Source organism: Varroa jacobsoni, unplaced genomic scaffold, assembly GCF_002532875.2.
Source record: "Varroa jacobsoni isolate VJ856 unplaced genomic scaffold, vjacob_1.0 scaffold_959, whole genome shotgun sequence".
Lineage (NCBI taxonomy): Eukaryota > Metazoa > Arthropoda > Arachnida > Mesostigmata > Varroidae > Varroa > Varroa jacobsoni.
This window is the reverse complement of record NW_019213861.1, coordinates 102,487-120,986: the sequence shown is the minus strand read 5'-3', so window position 1 is coordinate 120,986 and position 18,500 is coordinate 102,487. Positions and strand designations below refer to the sequence as shown.

The 18,500-nt window shown below is 37.1% G+C and overlaps 2 long non-coding RNA genes across 5 annotated transcripts in view; one reads left to right on the top strand and one right to left on the bottom strand.

Annotated features, from left to right (window-relative positions):
* Positions 1-18,500, bottom strand: part of LOC111265347 (uncharacterized) — a 36,251-nt gene that overhangs the window by 13,025 nt on the left and 4,726 nt on the right. For 2 of the 4 annotated variants that reach the window (XR_002683403.2, XR_015313023.1), the window contains exons 3-4: positions 12,766-12,907; positions 8,688-8,948 (exon numbers count right to left, since the gene is read on the bottom strand). The exons of 1 other annotated variant lie outside the window; for it this stretch is intronic. This is a non-coding gene — a long non-coding RNA (uncharacterized LOC111265347). Of the gene's footprint in view, positions 1-8,687; positions 8,949-12,765; positions 12,908-18,500 lie in introns of those variants that run through there. One more of the 4 variants, XR_015313025.1, reaches the window with a different exon arrangement.
* On the top strand, positions 1,069-18,446 carry LOC111265349 (uncharacterized). Its single transcript, XR_002683406.2, has 3 exons — positions 1,069-1,895; positions 17,809-17,897; positions 18,127-18,446. It is a non-coding gene; the product is annotated as an uncharacterized LOC111265349 (long non-coding RNA).

Here is an 18,500-nt window from a genome sequence, read left to right as displayed (position 1 = left end):
AAAGAAAAGCGAATGATGTGCAAACAAAGCGAGATTTAACGTGGCTTGGCTTGAAACTATCCCGCAACGCCTTTCTTAGAATGATACAGGTAGGCAGGCGGTACTGCACTTCGTATGAACTGCGGTCTTTGTCCGATCCTGTTCATATGTGTCCTTCATCGCTTCATCAACTGCAACGCCCCAGTGGCAGAATCTGGTAAGTACGTACTTCATTACAATAGGAGAAGCAGACAGCATGCTGCTGCCATTCAGCGTTAAACGATGCCTTCCTCAAAGGTCTACTACACTTGGCGCATATAACCTCTTGGAATAAGGAATAACGTCAGACTTAGCTTTGAATCCTGACAGTATAGTACGCTGTTCCATGGGTTCCAAACAAACACTTGTTATGCATGCTATATTTTACAACGTCTTAAGATCTTGCAGCCGAATACGAGCACTTAGGTGCGTAGACCTAAATCCTAACTGACTGCCACAGAAGTGATAATTCCTTACTTTCTTAAGAGAAAGTAATAAATTGTTATTTTTATGTACTTGGTTTAAAGTAAATATGTGCAATAAGATTTAAAATGTGCATCAAAAATATTCTTATTGGCTTGGTATAAGACAATATAAATAATTCTAATGTATGCTTTTTTCATTCCAAAAAGCATCACGAATAGTAATAAACAACTCAGGTAACTTCTATAAGGCTCCATTGCATAGTTACTGCTCTGAGTGAAACCTTAACTGCACCTTAGATAATTACAAATTTGTCTGTGTTTAAATTACTCGCGTGTATTCACCCTGAGATATAAGACACTGAGCAACTTGAATTTCATTTTTGAATTATTTTAGGTTCACAATCATAATCTATGAATATAAAAGACCAAACCTACGGAAGCAGACAAATCATTCGTCTAGTAATAATTGTGACATCTAATCACCATCTACCTTTATATAGTATAAATGCCCGTTACAACACGATTAGCGATGTACTTTTGGCAAGCGTATTTGCGCTGAGGGTTTTTTAATCTAAAAAAAAAGATGAATATCAAATGATTTTCCAAGAGAATTATTGTATATATATAATATGACTTATCATATCAGTGAACTTTACATGTTATTCTGTAACCATTGCGCCAGGCAATATGTTATACAACAACGGCTATAACTTGTAGTGATCTGTTTATTGTTATCCCGTTTTGAACTATCTGATGAACTTCTTGAAAAACTCTTCGTTGTTTGTTTTTCCGTATCTATTGTATTAAGACTACAATTCAAACTGAATTATTTTCTGTAAAAAGTTTTATCTGAATTTCCGAAATAAGCTTAACTTAACTATTAAGTTTTATCAAAGCCATCATATTGACTCAATACTTAATGGCCCAACTCAAACCACCATGTCTTCGAACGGTCGTCTACCATATAACCTTGCAAAGATAGTAACCTTGAATTGCTTACTCTTTCATGTTTGCTTGTCAAATCATATTTATAGATCTAGGTCTAAATAACCTTTTAAATAACTTTTTTTGAAAGAATTTGTAGCTATTCTTGATAGCTAATGGTCAAAGGTGTTACTAATCAATCGGTAATTTAGTCGATAATGAGCTATTAAACAATTTTTAAAGGGTAAACGACCTGTTTTCAATTTACTTTTTTAAACAAAATATGCGGATACTGGTTTTTTACACAACTTGATTCCGAGCTTTGATTGCACTCTTATGCTACTGGTACCACGTTCATGTAATATTGTCGTTCTACCTTGTTATGCTGGCGAAAGCAATCTTCTTCTAACAATGAAACTATATTTGCACGTCGAAACGGTGTGTAAAGCACGAGCGTTATTTTGATCTTACATGTGGAGTTTTCCTACAGCTGGCTGCCTTTTGACCAAACAATACATACTGCATGCGGTAAGTAAGGTTTATACTGCTAATCAGTTTGCCCCGCAAAAAAAACCGATCCAGAAAACAGTGTCTTGTTGTAGATGGGTATAGTAATGCCGAGACCCCAACATTTTTTCTAAGCTGCCAGAATAATCTGGAAAATGTAGTGAAAAAGTGAAAAATCAAATGGAGTGAAATATGTAAATAAATGCAATAAAATGCGTACCAAGGAAGTCTGACTGTCCTTGATATAAATTCAATTTTCCTTTCAATGAAAGGAGTTACCTATATCATATGTACGTAGCTATTCTATCTTTTCCTTCTTAATTAACATATGATATGCAGTTATATACATAATAGTCTAGTGCGTTTTGGGAACCATTTACAGTCGTTTATAAATGCTTTCTGAGAATTATTTGTCAGTGTTTTCCTTGTTGACTCAGATATACTTCCATTGGTTCAGTGATTGATTCTTTAAAAAACAGGAAAGTAAATTACGCAAAGCAAAATATCAGTTGCCAATGGGTTGTATTATTGAATTTATATAATAGTATAATCAATTTATTTACTGCAGGTCACTTCTCTACATATTTTGCAAGGATGGCGAAACTCACGAAATCGACGTATCTCTTGTAGTAGTCCAAGTTCTCTTTTAATGCAGGCAAGACGAACTATTTAACACACAACATATTATATATCTCAAGCTTTTCTGATTAGCAAGCGAAATCGTGAGTTTCATCTAAATGGGATAACTGTTTACGAAAAATCAGATTGAATTCAGACAAATAAGTTTTTAATGTTGTCACATATCTTGCGAATCTTTTTAACTGAACTAGTTACTGTGTTTGTGCATCCCATAGCTTGCATACGAATATATATGAGCCTCTCACTGTCATCAACAAACTTTGCTGATGAAAAGTAAATACCGTTCACTTATTGCTAATAATATGCAATTTCGGAAATACAGAGGCGCTTTTAAACGCTATGGACTATGTTGCGTAGCCTTGGAATGTGTTCGGCATATCTGTTCGCAGCGTTGTTATCGGCTACTTTTTATTTTTTACCCAGTAAAATCATGATATATTGATGTTGTTCGAGGCGTATTCTCTAAAGCGTTTGAGATACATCAGAGGTTCACGACCCAGCTTAACCTTATCAGCCGGGGAAAGCTAGTAGGCAGAATGAGATCAGCAATGCTCAGCTACCCGAGCCACAGACGGGGAAGGATAACGCAAACTGTGCTGGAGCAACGCGCGATCGAAGTTTCTCTCTTTCTTCCTCTCTTGAATCTTGCAATTCGTCTGAAGAACCGTAACGGTACAGTGGTTTAATAACTATGCGTAAAGCTGTCGCCCGTGGTGGCAACATTGAAAATAGTTACTGTTATAGCTCCCGTGGTATCAATATAAATTTAATTGCTTCATGAGCGTTTTTAGTTGTTAAATCTCATTAAAACATATGCTTCATATGTGATCAAGAAATTTAAAAGGTAACATGCAAACATCTCGCCTTTGATAAATGGAACGTCCACAAATGCCTGTACTGTATCTCGGAATCAATTTACCAGGCTTTAAAATAATGTCTATATCGAAAAGTCAACGGCATTTTTTAGTCGTTGGATAGATAAAGTAAAGCAACCATAGAATTTTTATATCAAACTCTAAAGTTGCATTTGAGCTCATGGCTGTATGCCTAATTCTTGGGTCATGCTGTCTATCACCTCGTTGAAGAGATGAAAAAAAATATAGGACTCGTGTAAGGCTCATGAACAAATAGTTGCCGATATATGTGCATGTGTGTACAACTGCAGTGACAGAAGCACATTGGCAAGGATGCACTTGTGTATGATGATCTCCAAATCCCTTCAGACGCAACCAATTGGAAAGTCTTACGACTACTATGAAATCGAATCTATACGCTACACCGTTGTTCTTTCTGAGAAAGTATGGAGCCGCCTGTTCTAAACATGCCCCAGAGTGGATTTCGTTGTAACTAAACTGTGGCACGTTTTGATGACTGCAAGGGAAAGACTCAATGGGTTCTTGCAATACTAAAGTTATATTCTCACTATTTTTTTTTACAAGAAGCTTTTTGTCGTGAGAGAAATCTTAAGTAAGGTTAAGCTTTTATAGTTTGCGGCGAGACACAAACCATGCGTATTATTGTATCATTAAATCTTTGCTTGAAAATAACCGTTTTTAAGTGCAATTAATTTTAAGACAGAGCAAAATTATTTTTAAGTGTAATTATAAGAAACGATAGTTTTAACAACTTAGGGTTACGTAGCCATTAAGAATTTTGAATTAGAACTATCGTCCTTTGCATATCTCACTACGTCTAGTTTCAGTTTCGCGAAGAGCAGTCGTGGTTGACCCAGGTTCTCGAATATTAGTGAAATTTGAGCTATTAGTACGTTTTAATTTGAATCCCTTACGCGAAAAGTAGCGATTTAGTGATTCAATCAGCACACAAATCATCAAAAATCCGTAGCTCCTGCGACGGAAGGCACATAAGCAGCGCAAGCCAAGTATTACCCTAACACGACATGTGTTCACAAATCTACAATTTGCTGTACTATCTTTACTAGCATTACACGTAGCAGGTAATCCAAAATATCGTTCCTGGATATTCAGTCTTTTTTGTCCTGTACCAGCGCTACCTAAAGCCTTTTACCAAACGGTTTCAAGACGGTACGCGCGGTCTGCAGCATCAAACACGTGCCGAGCTCGGGCGCGGGGAATAATTTCGAAAGCGGCTAATGTTCGAATTCTTGGCGGAAACCCTACAGTCTAAGGTACTATTTGTACCGCTTAACGTAGAAATACGTGGGGATCTAAGTTCAAATCCTGGCGAATACAAAGTTTGTTTTATGATATGAGGTAATTGTTTAATGTAATGCCTTACGACTTAAATACCGGACGTAGGACGCACAAAAACATACACCTATACCGTTGCTCAGGTCTTGCTTGGCGGACTAACGCCTGGAAAGCATGTTTTCTTGGGTTTGGCAACCTATGTATGGAGGCAGATTACAGCCGGGAGACCCAATTAGACGTAAAACATATATGGAGGTCTCTGTAAATGTGGAGGTAAAAAAAAGGTCAAGAGTCATATGAATCAACCGATTCTTAAGATGCGGATTCAAATTCAGTGGGTAACTATATTCTGTGGGTATTACAACATGTTCTAAAGGACTGCACGGATGAACCTTGTTGCTACAGCTGTGGTTAAGCAGACCATTTTGCGAATTCTATAAACTTGCCAAAATACCAAGAAAATATTGTAGGGGAAAGTTGCAGGCTAATGCTCGTGAAGGATGAAGGCAAATCACTTGTTCGCAAGGGTCCAACGTCGACAAATAATTCAAGTGTACCGGCTGCGGTGCCTGTTCCGTCAAGATAGGGTGCTGAGGATTTTCCCCTTGATAGCTTAGTTGATAACGTATTTGCTAATCTTAGGGATACGTCGTGGCCTAGTTTCGAACCCGGACATAGATACAGTTCGTTTTGTGCTGGGAGCCAGTAGCCTGGTGGAATGCTTGACGGCGATACTGGACTTAAAACTCGAAACAGAAAGAGCAATGAACGCCATAGATAATATTCGGTAAAGACAATACCTTTCTCCAATGTAAACAGCAGGAAAAAGGTCAATCCAAGATGTTTTTTGTCTGTGAACAATGATTATTGTTCTCTAGCAAAACTGTTGCAGGAGCAGACTTTTTCACCATCTGCTCGAAGAGCTTGCTCGAGAAAAACCAGGTAACTTACTGATTATTAGCGAGTGTAATATTGATATATGGAACAATCGGTGGATCAGGTGTAGTCTAGATGGCACAGCGTGCATAAAAGACGAAAGAGGAACTGCAACGAATAACAAGGCAGAGGATGGGGTCTCCTGGGTATTGAACGCAAATCTTGCATAAAGCTTGCATCTACTCTTGCTACTAACTCCCAGTAGGACTATAGAAGACTCAGAATTTTAAAAGGCGTAGCGGAGTCAAGGACTGAAGCAGTAGACGCTCTAGTGGTCATTGCTAGGGATTTTAACATGGCATTACAGGCATGGGAGGCCTTAAGACAGAAAACCGAATTCGACAACTGCTAGAACGGATGGCCATGAACGGTGTGTTAACCTTTTCGTGCTACGGGAGTTCCTTTTTCGTAGATCTCACGACATGCAGGGTGGATCAGGCGACCCGACTTGGTGGCTGAAGTGTGTTTGAAGAGGAGGAAGTACTAAACGATCATAACGCTATAGAGTTGTTTGTACATTCCAGGCAAACAAGTAGGGATTTTAGTAGTTGAATGCCTCTGGTATACCTAAGAAGAGAAAAAGCAGGGTAGGCGATAAAATGCTGGGTGTAAAAATATGGAGACTCGCAGAGTGGACAAAATCGAAACAGCGATTCCCAGTAGAGGCTCCTGTAGTTAGAATGTTTTGTAAGATAAGTCAAATGTGGAAACCAAACTACTGGTGGAATGAAGAAACCAGCAGCATGTAACCCAGCTAGGAAAAAACCTAAACAAGTCAAAGCCGGCGACGACCTAGATGCACTTCAGCTCGGTCACACAATGAGAGGACTGCATTACACCAAACAAACCGTTACAAAGGCGACTGAAGCCTCCATGGAAACTGCCGGAATACTGCGAAACATCCATGGCTTACGGGAAAGGAATAAAAGGCTTTTCGCGGCAGTAACAAAGCTTATTGTGATATTCGAGGCACCCGTATGGACATTACCCGAACCTAAAGAAGTTAGGAATGTCCAACAAATCCTTGGTTCCCAAGCCTGCCATAATCAACACTATCACCTTAGACCTGAGAGTTAAAAAAGGTAGGGCTTTGGCGCAATCCGATGGATATCTTGAGAAGAGAAGAAGTCTTGAGAATGTTGCAAAAAGAACGGAAGGCAATGCCTAATATTGCTCCTAAAGCGCCAGTAAGAGACATCATCCCTAATATAGAAGCTTGCATTACACATCCAGATGAAGAGTTCACTATCTTATCTCATTGTCAGCCTGTAGTATTGTTAAAAGATTTGGGTTGATTCGAAATGAACAATGAAAAAGAAGTTGAGAATTAGTGAGTGGCGCCTCGACGGGGCTAAATCCAACCGGCGGGGATGAACCTCACATTCGGCCCACTTAAGGTTGAAATTATGCTCCATTGGTGTAAACCGTTCGTAAATTATATTACTGTGGATTTGGCTTATTTCCTTAATCAGTGGCCAGGATAAAGTTATATACAGTATGCAGGATTATTGTACAATGGTAACGCGTTTGCCTATTAAACCTGGGGATCGGCTAAATGGTTTAGCTCTACTCTCTACGGGTCTTTAAATAACACCGAAGAGTGGGTACCTCTTGAACTTAATGGTAGTCCCACACTTAGATTCCACTATGGAAAATTTGGATTGCAAACATTCGTGTGGAATGTGTTTGGATGGGCCAGACGACATTTAAAAAGATTTCATAAACTTTACAGCAACAGTTTGCGTATACGCACTTCGTTTCATCTTGGGGACAACTGTCTTAAACAATGGTTTTTTCTTATGTCTTATGTGCATGCAGGCCTACTCTTAGCTTGGCTACAGTTATTCAGTTTCAAACCAGTTAGAGAACAACAAAGCCGAGTAAACTAAACATTCTCAACATCTATGTAATTAGAGAGGTTCGTAATCAGGATCAGGCTTTTTATATTACGTCCAGTCGCGCATCTAATCTATACATGTCTTTTACAATTGCGTTAGACAAGTTCTGTGGTCTATCTGTGTTATTCGTCCAATTACATATCACGAATTACGTACAGTATGTAAATTGAGATTTTTTTGATTACGCAAGCTAACTTATTAGAACAAAAGTAACGTATGTCATAATCTACCTTAAAAACAATTTACATTTAAAGCAATAATGTATGTGGCAAAGGTAAATTGTAAAGATAATTATAACGTTATCTACGATTCATAGGGTGTTGCACTTTGAATATAATATGCAGAATATAGAAACTCGACCGGCAAAACGTCAGATAGACATATGTGAAATATAATTATATATATACATATTTGAAATATAGTATACATATAAATGAAACGGAAATAAAAAAAAAACATTTAATTTGCTGTGCCACCAATGCTTTCAAAAGTCGGGCAAGAGGGCGGGTTTAAATAAATAAATTGTAATGAAGTACACTGCAACGAATGCTTTTTCCAAGCCGTTTATTTCGAAACCGTGGTACTCACCGGTTATTGTGTAAAGCAGCTTATTTTGTCATAGATATTGCAATCACCTATATTGCTTTACATCCACGCAACAGATGAATCATGCCGTTAATTAGTTAAAGGCTGCGTTTTAATAGTTAGTTTTTAGGTAGGGCTAAAAGAGTTTTGGTATGAATGTTATTAAGGTTAACTATTTAATAGTTAGCTGGACCATACTATACCAGTTTCTACTGTTGGAGATAATTTTCTGTGAAAAATGTTCAAAGGAATTTTACACAAAAAATTCTTGAATAACTATTCTCAAATGTTAATCCTCTTTAGCAACAATCGTATGTATAACTTACATAAGGACTTCTCGAACTACATTCAAGCATCGTTGGTAAAAGTTTTCCAAAATTAAAATCAATGAAAAAATAAATGAAATATGCAAATAATTCTGGTCACTATTACAAAACCTCTAAGGGATTTAATAACTAGCCAAGCGCTAGACTCCAAAGATTATTTACTAGTCACCTTAACTTAACAAGGTTTTAATGCAAGTGCCTGTAACGCCGATTCCTTTGTACTTCCAAATAATTTGTAGACAAAAGAAACTTGGTGGCTCAGTGTTTTCAATGGTAGCTTTATTTTGAAAATTAAGCACAGCAGTTACGCCTACTTTTCTAGCTATGTTCTTTCTATAACAATCGCAGAATTTCCGCGGCGAGGTCTGGTAGGTTTCCCAGTGGCTCGATTTAGTAGTTCCACCAAACATAGGAGGAGAGACTCACAATGTTAAAGACATCCAACGTCTGGCATTGATTAATATTCCATTCGCTGGGCGAGAAAGATCGTTCCACCAAGATCCGAATGAAACCGCACATCTGATACAATTATAATTGAACGTGTTATTTGTTTTGAACTTTCGTAGTTAGAAAAACGACCTCTTGAGATAAACCAGAGAAATGAAAAAGCTGAGGTATCACGTATCACTGATCTGTCAGTCACTGTTTCCATAACTGGTAAAACGCAGAATCACCCCAATCCTATGACAAGCAATGATTTTAGCAACACACTAACCTTACACTCCCGAATTGCCAAATAAAATATGAAAATATATTTGGACATATCAAAGGTGCATTAACTACAGTTGTAACTATTATACAAATCACCCGGATTCATTGATTGATAAGTCCCACTGGTCCTATATGGATTTGAGCTTATTAATACTCGTGCTTCATAACTACACCCTCTGGCTAGTCACTTTCAATAGCGTTCTTTACTAGGCTATTTTATTCCGACATAACATATCTATCGCTTATTTCTAAATTGCATGTCTTTATCTTAAAACGCATTTTTTCCCGTTTCTGAAACACCCTGACGGGTTCTCAGCTGTTTTTTCTGTAGGCAAGCGACCGACGAATGCATGAGAATGATTTCCTTTGGCGGCCTGCAAACGCCCATCTTGAACTTCTTTTGTGGCGATAATCCGTCAACGATATAATCGTAAGGAGTTGTACGACTTACCGAAAGCTTTCGATAAGCCTTATAGCCATGCATAAGAAAGACGTCGCGTTCTTGATCTTCCATCTACCTATATTTAGAGACAACTCAAATTTGTGCCACATATTCAAAGTGTCATAGACAAATGTCTGTGTGTAGAAGATACATAGGTTTACATAGTACTGCTAGCTAATTCTATCAATTATTGTATAATGTAACAAACATCGGCCATTTATATAAGTGAAAGTTTCGCTTTAAGTTCTGGCGATATTATTTTACTATCTATATTTACTGTCATCCTTCAGTCAAACCGTATGCAAGATATATGCCTCAGAAAACACTTAGATAGCAGTTACATATGGTGCCACGCTTTGATCCGTAGCGATTCGTATCTATGGCGAAAAAACCTGCGAGGTAAAAGTAAGAAAAACTAGATGATCGTTTAACTTTTGTGAGACTGAGAGCAACAACATTTCTTTTTATAGACAGTGCACGAATGCGCTTGTTCAATCTTTGCTATTACAGAGCGGCCATGATGGAGCGTCTCCAATGAGTTTCTTTAGACTATAAGCTCTTATAAGCATAATGCTAAATATTGTTTTTCTAGTGCGATCTTTTTTTTACTCACTACTACTTGCATTTCTCTAAGCATTTTTTCAGGTTATATATAAGCCGTGGCAACCGTAATTGTGAACGAGTTCGACCGACTTCATGTAGTTAAATTGATCAGGTTACTTGAAAGTGTCAGGCTATAAGGAATTGTGCTACGCTTTATAGAGAAACACTAATGGATAATTTTGTCCGTAATGTTGTAATAAGGCAGTTTATACGACAGAGATCCGGAATCCTACAAAATGATTACTAGTCCATTCATCCTATTTGTGGATAGACTGGTATAACGAAAATAGCGCCTGAAAGACATGTGATTTCATATAGGGACTGCATAGCCTAGAGAGACATAAATGAACTATAAAAAGCACAGGATGTCGTGTTAGGGGAACAAAACGAATGTAGATGCTTCGAATGCGTACGCTGTAAACGTTTACGAAGGTCACTGTCAGTGATATAAAACTAAAGACCCTGGTGTACCTTGACAGTCGGCCTTCAGGTTTGCGGAAATTATGAAGGAGCTAAGAACCCAAGTGGCATTCTTTAATGCCAGTTTCTGAAATCTGAAAGAACTACGCGTGAGCGCAACAATAATGATATCTAAAGTAAGAAAGCTTTAAGATTCACCTTTTGTTTGAGAATGACCTCAACACGTCGCGTCTTGACGCTTCTTGAAATATTGAACATTGACGTGGAAGTTAACCATTATTGATATAAAGATTATTTTTGAAATGTTATTGAATACTTCTAATACCCTTATAACCTATCTGGCAACACAGCCTTTGCTTACGACTTGCAAAAATAATTGGGATTCGAGTTTAAAGGGGAAACCATAGGATTTGCACTAAACCTACCACTAGAGGTCAATTCTACCGTTCAAAACATATCCACTTAGTACAAGTTCAGTGTTTAAACGTTGTCATAATGCCATCGGATCTAACGCTATTAAAATATACATTCAATTGAATTAAACCAATTACTTTTTAAGATCGGTCATTTTGGCCGACCACAGTCGAGACAGATATACAGGAAATTTCGGTAGGTGTAATGTTAATATAAATCCTTTAAAACGATTAAAGGTTCGCATATGTAACGTTTTGTAAATGCATCTTGCGTTAATAGTATACTCTTATATATTCTTAGGCTGCATTATCTCAGATATATGTGAAGAATATCCTTAAGTGTTTGCCGAGTTTCTTCAATTCATTCTAGTATCGTTCGTCAACCTCGGTCATATAGTTCATTGATTTAGCGCAATATCACTTGATAAATCAGCGCGCTTATTAGAAATCCATCATGGACCTATTTGTGCATTACGCTCCCATGACCGTGACTTTATTTTTTGCCTTACGTTCCTATTTCCTAAATACTATGTACGATGTACCCGACTTAGAATAATGGCTTAATAGTTGTCTTTACAAAAGACAAATTGATTAAGCGTTCTTTACATTGGCAAAAAGGTTAGGTTATGTATTTTAACATATAATTTAAATAAAAAGCTTAACCTAACCACCTAAGTCTTTACAATTTACTTTAGATTCGCTTAGCCTCCCTCTTTTCCCAAGATAATTATGGATAAATGTCTTAATATGTGGAATAGAACAAAGAAATTTGTCGAAAAGGAGGACGATAGAATGATGAACCCCATCTCACTTATTTTGGTCCCTGACTGGCTATATGTTTCAGGACTACTAGCCGAATTAGGTGATAATATATAGAAATAAATTAAATAGCACATAATAATTATTCGTTCCCCAAGATTCTTAAAGTAAGTTTATTAAAGTGTTTTTGACTATCGTTGATCGTGTCGCACCACAGACACAGGATTATTTTCACTTGATGGTCAGAAAGTTTCTTAGAGCAAGTAAATGTACACAAAAGGAAAACAGATAGGTCTGTTATAGGTGAACAGCTCATGTAATGTCGTAGTAAATTACGACCCTCTGAACACAAACAACAACCTGCTGGCATAGCACAATGACGTTGTGAGCATAAAGTCTAGAATCTTATGGATGAGCCTATAACCACTGTGCTAGACTTCAGTGTTAGCCTTCGGTGACAAATAATTTTGACTTTTGAAGGTGTTTCCATGAGAGTTGAACCTACGAGTGTATATTCCTTTATTACGATTGCAATTTCGGCTCATACTACCCCGTCGGGGGTCTGTGTTTCTGTTACAAAGTGCACTAGACGAATGAAGTCAGCTGCCAGTTTCACATTATATTATTGTTGTTTTTGCCTTCGTTATTATTGTTTTAGTAGTGGTTAAGGAAAGCTCTAGATGTTTCTAACGGAAACCAGGGATAAGCGTATAAAAAAGCGAAAAAGGAAAATTGAACTGACCACTCTACAAAAGTAATCTGACTAACAAAGGGCATATATACGTCTGTTTTTCTAATTAAAATATTTGTAATACGTCACGCTCAAAGGATTTCTTCGGCTTGTTCCAGTACATCAATTGAGTAGTGCCAGAAAAATCGATATTGTTATAAAAGCGACGGGCTATTATGAAAATTTATTATAGTGAATAATTTTCTGATAGTTTCCTCAATTCATTTGTACAAATTTTATTAAATCTCTCAAGCGTACCGTTGGATGATTGTCACAGAATGAGACGAAAGTCAAGGCGCTGATAAACACTTCTTTACTTTCATTCACGGTGAGCGCTGTTGAAAGCCTTGCAGTACAAAAGTCCAGTTTGATGTCTCCTTTAATCCTCGCAGCGACCGTACTGTCAAAAATTCAGCCTTAATTACAAGTTGCTTTTAGTCTGTAGCATTTTATACCCTGACTAAAGGAGACGTCCGCACGTAATTCCCTTTGTACGATTCATTAATTCCTTTTAATTTTGGCCTCTATCGTTACTCGAGACACTTCCCTTTAACAACTCGAAGTGAAGTAGAAAAGCTTCAGGATTGAATTAAAATTAATTTGTACAATAAAATAAAAAAATAGATAAATATAACTTTATTTTTATTAACGCACATTTTAGAATTAGCGTTGCGCTTTTAAGAAAGTAGTATCTCTTTTGCTTAATGAGTAAAATTTCTTTGATGCTAATTGTTATCGGACGAGTTCGAATCTTAAAGTCAACAGATGTCATTATGGTATACTGTTGCCATATCATTTTAAGAATGAATAGAAAGCGTACAAGGTGATCCCAGCAAAACTCGTCTAAAAATAACGTCTAACACTTTCTATGCCAGACTTTAATGTAAAAAATGAGTTCATTTGTAGTGAGTTACTAAATAGGCCAGTGCGTGCGTTTTAAAGCGGCCCACGGCAAGCGGCTACCCATCGTGCTTCCGCTTATATAGCCAAATTGGTATCTACTCCTATCTATCCCTTGTTTCGAATGCAGGTCTCTTGTGTGATATAGAGCATCGGAAGTAATTTCTTGTAGCATATCAATCTGCCAGGAACTGATGAGGAAGGCGCACTTTTGAAAAGCTACCCGAAGTTCAGGCTTCCTTTTTGCCGTATGATGTGTATTATGTGAGGGACAATATACGAGGAAAAAAATACTACTTGATTAACATCTAAAGTTTCCGCGATCGGTTTCTGAAGACGGATGATTATATCATAGAATCTAGCTTTCGTCGGCAGGCTAACGAATAAAAAGGGGGAGCTAAACAAGTTGTATACTGCCCATAAAAGTAAATATTTACGATTATTCTTAGTTTGTCGGCCTACACTAGCCACTGTCTGTCCAACATTTTGATTTCAAATGTGTATAAATGTTTTTCGATATTTAGATGAACAAGTACGTATCTAATGGCTGCTTTTAGAGTACGCCAAAATTGTTGTTCATTAAAGAACGTTCACTTCAACGGAATGTCGACTATTATAAGAATAATTGTTTGCGCGTATGCCTATTTCTAATGTAATGCGTATGCCCTTACTGGTTCAGCGCAACCACCTTTATGCACGCGCGTATCATGAAGAAGCCCACGATGACCGAGTAGATGGGAAATTTCCAAGCAGTTTTAGGATGTGAACGATGGCGTCGGCCGCTTTTGCTGTTACAGTTTTGTGTTATACTAGCCAACAAGTTGCTTCATTGGAATGCAATCGGCGTTTATACGAGGGCTGAAGGCCAAGCAGACGCGTTCGGATGTAAAGGCAATTTCCTTCCGCCTTGTAAAAGTTTATCGAAGCCTATGGCCCGAAGCCTATGGCCGCAGGGTATGCGTCGTCAACAGCTAACCCCAAGAGGCGAACACAATCTAGCAAAAGAGGTCTTAGCGAGCCAAGGGGTGAAAATGAAGCAATGACAGCGAGAGCGGCAGTTTTGTAAGCGCTACTCAAATTATTCTAATCAACAAATACTGTGTATTTTAGACTAAAGATTAATCGGCATATATGCACAAAGTAAGCCAAATGATTCTTCGTTTCGAAAAAAAGGTCTGATGAAAGCTGGAATCCTTATTTCACATCAGATAGATAGCACAAGATACGCAAATTATAGTGCAATTGAGCAGCGTTTAATCATCTTATCCAATTCACTGCTAACTTTTTATGGTATTTCTTGGATATGTCACATGCGTATTTGTAAATCTTTTTGGCCGAGTATTATACGATCAATTTGAAAACTGACGGAATAACGCATGAATTGCTTTATTCTACTATCAATTAATAAAACCATTCGGTTGTAGCTTTTTATAGCTTACGCATATACCATAATAATACCAGAGCATTATAACGTAGTAATATGGAAATTATAGAAATAGCATTAGCGTGTTTTGACAGTGTGCTGCAGAGTTAAGTCTGCTCCTCATTATAATAATTTCCTCTCCGTATCCTCAGCTACTTCAACAAATATGAAATCAGGACCCGGCAAACGTCAACAAACATCTTCTTAAATAGTCGAGAGACCTTTTCTATGATCGATTGTGTATATGTATACAAGAAGTAATTTGGTGGGTGTAAAAAACGTTTACGTGCCAACACCGTTTTCACGCTGCTTAGGAACGACGTTTATTATCGTCACAACCTATTACTATACTGAAAAATTCGAAGCAAGGACCCTGTATACGACGCGTTTTTATCATCTAATCAGTGTGTCACAGTTATCAGGACAGGTTAAGCATTTGCTAAAGAGTAATAGCTAAATATGGCATGCTAAAAGAATAAGAGATGCTTGTTTTAGATTGAACAGGACATCGATGGACAAATAGGTTTCTTATGTACTTTTCGAAAAATTAACGAAGAAGAATTTATGTATTTACAGCTACTGTTTGTCCGAAATTTAATGATGTTGCAATCTGGTATGCTTTCTAATGACCTTAAACGTAGTTACCCAATAACCGAGTAGGAAGAGATATTTCTTGGGTGTATATGTATATGGCATCTCCATCAGTTTCACCTAACTCATTTGATTATCTGATTCGCCAAAACTTTGAGCGGTGCATATCCTACAGTCACTCTATCACTTCCAAACTATTCTAGTGGCACCTCTAGAGATAAGTGGATTTCTAGTTACACTTCAAGATGTATAATTTAATCAACATGCAGTATATAACAGCCACCGACCGGCAACTAGCCACCTGAAACCTGTTCACTTATTCTGTTGCAGTTTCTATAGTGGGCTACCACATTGTTTGCAGGTCAAGTTGGCACATAAGCGAGATCTCGGCTGCGTCTAACACGGCATGTTTCACTTTTAAACGGTTACGTTAGATTACAGAGTAACTTAAGAAGCATTCCGGAGAGCCTGGGAAATCACTACATTGAACTCGATTCAGTTCAAAATATACGATGTGATCGTGACTTGATTACGTAAAGATTAGATCACTGATTCAATCTAATTGTGTCGCATGTGCATTTGATATCAAGCTGACTTAGCTCTAAAACTCAATTCGATACTCACAATCGGTTTGTCACGCAGAACTCTTGTTTTGTTGCAGCAGAAACCAAATAAATAATATGTAAAAAAATTCAAAGTGAGCAAAGTTCCTATGGCATGATAGGCCGACCACCCATGCATCTTTTCAAAAATTACAAACTAAATTGGGTTCAACTGTACCCCATTTTAAACGCCGGATAGCATTTCGAAGCTATTCCATATGTTCGCCATTACGTTAATGTGTTCGTTATTATAAGTTTAAAATCTTTTTTTTGGGGAAGAGTTGGCTGATAAAGTGGTCTGAATTGTACTCCATCATCCCGTTCATCATCATAGCTAACTACCATCATAATGGCCATAATAAAATTCTTAGTAGAAGGTCGAAAACTAGTGTCACTGAAAATGTGCTAGTTTAATGAGGTGAATTGTGTTAAAATATTACAGTCAGTGTTGTTTAATCTAACTTTTAATACGCGAAGGTTTAGCAAAAGTGCTTTGTCATTACGCACGAACACTTTTAGGTTCTCAAGCAATATATAAGCAAAAGCTAATCAAGCCAAAATTTACGGAATTAAATTTGTTATAGTTCCGGCAAATTGCGCTAACACACAACTGATTGTGGGATTCATTATATCAACAAACAATAGAAAGCGCTCTTTACTAGTGTATGGATATGGCAAACAGCAGTTCCATAAGGTCTAGCCCCCTGTGCTATGCTCCACCCTAAATTGGTGCCAGGTAACGCGATTTTTGTATGGAGAATCCTTCAACATTCGGCTTATAATTCACGCTGATACATATTTTTTTTTTATTATTTATGTTGTGAAATAAACTACCATTGCCAACAGAAACATTCCTATTTCGCAAATTGGTCTATTTTGATTGTATTTCGGATGGTGAACTAGCACACTAGACAATAAACTTAGTTCAAAATATACGATATCGTCGTAAGTTGATTACGCAGGGGTAAGATCATTGATTGAACTTAATTGTGCTTCCCTTTCCGAAGGTATTTCAATGATTGTAACTTAAAGGTTCGATAATTCCATATTTTATATAACTGTTAATTTTCCCAAAAAGTAGCCTATATTCAATTTACGCGAAATTGGGTTTACTGGTTTGATTGATTTTTTTGACTTTTAATAAATTAAAGGTAAAATTGTCATCTTTCGTGTAGTGCTACATTGTGTTGCTATAACACACATTACAACTTTTATCCGGGGTAAGTTGTGTAAAGCGATTTATTTTAGAGTTATTTGCCGTATAAAACATAGACTAAAATTATTAACTGCGGCTGTTGTTAGAAATCAATGCCTATGTTTATCAAAAATGGTCAATTTAATCAGCTTTAATGCGTAATTTTAGGTTTCACAGCCATTCTGCAAAGGTAAATATTAGAATATGCCCCCATAACGTATTGGTTGATTAGTTCTACCATCAAATACGCCATGTAACCTCCAAGGGAATTAAATCCTCCGCCGGGCCCAGCTTAGGTAAACAGTGAGTTTAAATATTTACCAATTTCTAGCCAAGTAGCACCTAATTTCTAATAGTGATGTCAAGGAGCATAGAAAATAGGATCAAATCAGAGTGATTGACTTGGAGCTTTTGCATTTGGAGTTCAACCCGGCGTTATTATGTTAGACAGTATTATTTTAGCGTACATAGGATCTGCTAGCATATGCATGTATTAATACATAATTATTTTCTCCTCTTTCAAGAAGTTTGTAATAAAATAGCGCTATACAAGTAAATTTTGTCGAGAAATTTCTATGCGTGGCTTTCAGGCTTGCCGAGTGCCGGATGAAAGGATCATGAAGCATTAGTTGGTGCACATTTAGGTCAAGCCAATATAATAATTCACCCAAGCAAGATGGTATAAAGAAAATAGAGTAGTGATAAGAGTCATACTTTAAACTCGACTAGTTCGCTTTTGGTATTCACTATTTTCGATATCCATGTATATTTTAATAGCATTGGATTATATACCAAGGAACTTGGTATTAACCTTAGCAGGCATTTATTTTATATTACATTTTTATTTTAATTTTTTTTTATTATAAAAAAACTTTAAAAATAAGCTCTGTTATTGTTTTTTATTAAAGCTGCAGCACAATTTTTGAATGGAATTGATACTTCTCATCAACGACTATGCCGGGCCGCCAATTGGTGTTTGTTTAGTGTGAAACAAACCCCACCATTATGTTGTAACAGCATCAGCATCGTAACTAAACTTCTGACAGGGATAACGAATGAAGCTCTTTGCTGCAAAGGATATAGATGGCCCTGGGTTCGCAGGCTAATGAATGTATCGTGTATTGGAACCAAATGAGCTTGTAAACCCGGAAGATTTGTGGTAGTTGGAGGTTGTCATTGCGACGTGTAAAGTCAAAGAAATAAAAAGAATTATTTAATGCGGTCATCATTCACACGTAACTTTGCTTATATAAATATCGAACTTTACAAAGCTTTTCAATAT